Source organism: Schistocerca serialis, chromosome 3, assembly GCF_023864345.2.
Source record: "Schistocerca serialis cubense isolate TAMUIC-IGC-003099 chromosome 3, iqSchSeri2.2, whole genome shotgun sequence".
Classification (NCBI taxonomy): Eukaryota; Metazoa; Arthropoda; class Insecta; order Orthoptera; family Acrididae; genus Schistocerca; species Schistocerca serialis.
The window spans coordinates 910263343-910267538 of record NC_064640.1 but is presented as its reverse complement, the minus strand read 5'-3'; the positions used below and the strand labels follow the sequence as shown (position 1 = coordinate 910267538).

The following is a 4196-nucleotide window of genomic DNA, read 5'->3' as shown; positions in this document are numbered from 1 at the left end:
TGAAAGCGGGAAGCACATCCGAGACCAGTTGCAAATAATGACGCAAAAGCGGAGCACAGATCGTGCAAGTCCTGAAAAGGAACAGCAGTGGACATGACCTTAACTTCGTTGCAAATTGAAAAGCTAAACAGTTGAAACACATCCAGGCCAAAAATATTCGATGCCGACGTATGGTCGTCGACAAAGAGGGTATGGAGCTAGGGGAACACGAAGGGCAATGGAACCATCTGACAGATTTATCCAAAATTCTTGAAAAAGTAATGTACTCAAGAATAGCATCACATATCTGTAAAAATGAAGTACTAACAAAATGTCATTTTGGTTTTCAGAAAGACTTTTCAACAGAAAATGCTACATATGCTTTCACTGATCAAATATTAAATGCATTGAATAACCGAACATCACCTATTGGGATATTTTGTGGTAGTGTGAATCATGAAATTCTTCTAGATAACCTTAAGTATTGTGGGATTGAGTGGGGCAGTGCACAAATGGTTTAATTCATACTTCACTGGAAATCTGCAGAAGGTTGAAGTTAACAGTACAGATAGTCTGCAAAAATTAGCAGAGTCCTCTGATTGGAGGGGGTATCACTAATGGTGTCCCACAGGGTTCATTATAGGGTCCCTTATTTACTTAATATATGTTAATGACTTGCCACTATATATTCATGAAGATGAAAAGCTAGTTCTTTTTGATGATGATACAAGCATAGTAATCACACCCAACAAGCAAGAGTCAGGTGAGGAAACTGTAAATAATGTCTTTCAGGAAATTATCAAGTGTTTCTCTGCAAATGGACTCTCACTAAATTTTGAGAAAACACAGTGTATGCAATTCTGTACAATAAATGGCATAACACCATTGATAAATATAGACCATGAACAGAAGTCTGTTGCTAAGGCAGAATACTCAAAATTTCTGGGTGTTTGCATTGATGAGAAACTGAACTGGAAGAAACACATCGATGATCTGCTGAAACGGTTAGGTTCAGCTACTTATGCTATTAGGGTTATTGCAAATTTTGGTGATAAACATATCAGTAAATTTGCCTACTATGCCTATTTTCATTCACTGCTTTGATATGGTATCATATTTTGGGGCAATTCGTCATTAAGAGAGCAAGTATTCATTGCACAAAAGTGTGTAATCAGAATAATAGCTGGAGACCACCCAAGATCACCGCCCGCGGTGGCCATGCGGTTCTAGCGCTGCAGTCCGGAACCGCGGGGCTGCTACGGTCGCAGGTTCGAATCCTGTCTCGGGCATGGGTGTGTGTGATGTCCTTAGGTTAGTTAGGTTTAAGTAGTTCTACGTTCTAGGGGACTGATGACCTAAGATGTTAAGTCCGATAGTGCTCAGAGCCATTTGAACCACCCAAGATCACCTAGCAGACATTTATTTAAGGGACTCGTGATATTCACAGTACCTTTGCAATACATATATTTGCTTATGAAATTTGTCATTATTAACCCATCCCAGTTCAAAAATAACAGCGAAGTGCATAGCTACAAGACTAGAAGAAAGAATGATCTTCACTATTCTGGATTAACTCTCACTTTGGCACAGAAAGGGGTGAATTATGCTGCCACAAAGTCTTTAGTCATTTGCTAAATAGTATTAAAAGTCTGACAGATAGCCAACCAATATTTAAAGGCAAATTAAAAGAATTTCTGAATGACAACTCTATCTACTCAATAGATGAATTCTTAGATATAAAGTTGTAACTGTAAAAAAATTAATTAATCATTTTGTCTAAAGAAAACTTATGTTAAAGTGACATGTTCCACTTCAGTACAAAATGTTGTATTCATGATCTATGGAACAAGGATTAATGTATGTATGTAATGTATGCATGTGTGTATGTATGCAGGTCCAGGCAGTTTTTGAAAGTAAGTGAATAAATATTTCACACAAAACATTTATAATGTTTCGATAAAAATTTAATTAAGGAAATGATGGTCAACATAACCTCACTTTTCACCAAAAACAATATGGTTTGTAATTTGCAGAAAAAAGTTCAAATAATCTACAAAAAGAGATCAAGAAATAGTCTTATGAAAGGACAGAAACACGCAAAATCACATTAAAAAGTTATTGCATGTACATTTAGATGCTGTAAATATTCAATTTAATTTTTTTCTCAGATTCATACAAAGCCTGATGGGAGAGGCAGATTTCAAAGAAAATATCCTGAGGATCTTATTTCCAAGACCATAAGCGAAACTGGGAATGGTTTACCACAAAGAAAATATTCGAAGAAATATGATATACCAGCAGCTGTTTGTTCAAACACTTTAAATGTTCTGGCATACAAGATCCTACATTTAAAAAAAATTATATCTAATGGTGAACAAACTATTTTTAGTGCCGCGGTCGAAAAGCATTTATGTAGTGGAATAACTTGTAACACGCTCTTTTTGGAGTTATCCCTTAGATAACTACGATCGTAGGTGCATTGTTACGGCTTACGGTACCTTGACAGACAAGGTATCTCCACAGTCTAATATAATATGTTAGACTGTGGTATCACTATGAATAAATTCAAAGACAATATGTCAGGCTTGCCCTCTGCTTTTTCCAACGACACAGAAGTGATTTGTCGCAACTAATACCCCAGAACATCAAGCGAACTCTGGGTGCTGTCTCTCATGATTCATAAGGATATAGCAAGCTATCTCGTAAAAACTGGAAGAGACTCGACAAGTTATTCCTGCCTCCCAACGAACTTTATACTGCAAGCTTTCTCAAAAATGTGCTGATGAAAAGTTGAGAAAGGACAGATATCTAAATGGCCACACAGAGAAGACTTGTGTGATACGGTACTAATAAACTTTGTGTTGTAGGTGTGCCGAAACATCCTAAACTATTAAGGTGGGAACGTATGTAATTTAATGTACCTTTTCATGAGTGGTACTTAATGAAAGCTTAAGCGCCCGTTTTATCATATTTACTTAATTCACCTTTGTAAAATACCGTACCTTTTTAAAAATGATTTCATTGTTCCTATTCAGCACAAAGAAAGTAGATTTGAAACATACAGATAAGTTAACTAAATGTCTGTTTCTGTTGACTCCGACATTGGAGCGAATGAGAACACTGTTTTATTAAAATAATTTACATAAAACTCTCCACGGCCTCAATTTGTTCTTGCGTCATTATGTACGATTTTACGGTACTGCGTATTTGAGGAATAGATATTGCATTGAGAACCGATGTAAAAAGAAATGTAAATATCCTCACTTGAAATTAATAGCATTTCTGGAAAATAATTAAGCACATATACAATGAGAAAACAGAACCAAAAAAACCTAACTCTTCGAGAACCAAATACACAGCTGTTCTTTACCGCTTTTTGTCTGTCGACCGCGCCAAAGTTTTTATTGGACGGTTCGTATTTCTTCACTTACTGGCGTCACAGTGACTGCGTGCTAATGCTTTGCTGCACTTCTATCACCACACAGACAAAGCCAACGCATATTTTCCACTTTACTGTATAATTGCTACGACATATTTGGCATTTAATAACACGCACAATACACGAAGAATCTTGTAGCATCGGTGGTTCAGTGGTAGAATGCTCGCCTGCCACGCGGGCGGCCCGGGTTCGATTCCCGGCCGATACAATTATTTTGATTTCCATTCTGTTCTCATTTTCACAGAATGAAGTACGAAAGACTTATGTTTCCACTTTCTGTAGACCTTTTATTGAGGACTGTAAATATCTTCTAACATTAACAGTCACCTACGCACAACGCAGAATACAGAACTCCTCTCTTGTGATTAATTTTTGGTTGGAATTGTGATATGCTGAAACAATCTACGGTACTCAATGAACATAAGTTTTTCAGTGCGTTAATATTAACTTGTGATCATTCGCAAACAGTATAGTGAAGCAGAACGAGAACTCAGCAACTTACTCTGTATGTCACATTAAAACTAGATTTTGTTATTATTGTCGCTACCTAGAACTTGTGATAACCACACGACGGTTCATAGTGTACTGTGATCAGATGTCCTTTATTTTACGGGATCGTCCCTCATTTAACCTAAGTATCCGGTTGCTCCGACAAAATACATATGGCACAGTCCATTAAATTTCGGGCATATAGCCGCGCAAATAAAACTTCGTCCACTGATATTTCATTTGCGCGGCTGCATGCTCGAAATTTAATGGACTATTCATTACGCCGCGA

The 4196-nt window shown here is 37.1% G+C and overlaps 1 non-coding gene across 1 annotated transcript; it reads left to right on the top strand.

The window, feature by feature from the left end:
• Positions 1–3555: 3555 nt before the first annotated feature.
• Trnag-gcc (transfer RNA glycine (anticodon GCC)) lies at positions 3556–3626 on the top strand. The gene has a single exon. It is a non-coding gene; the product is annotated as a tRNA-Gly (tRNA).
• The last annotated feature ends 570 nt before the right edge of the window (positions 3627–4196 follow it).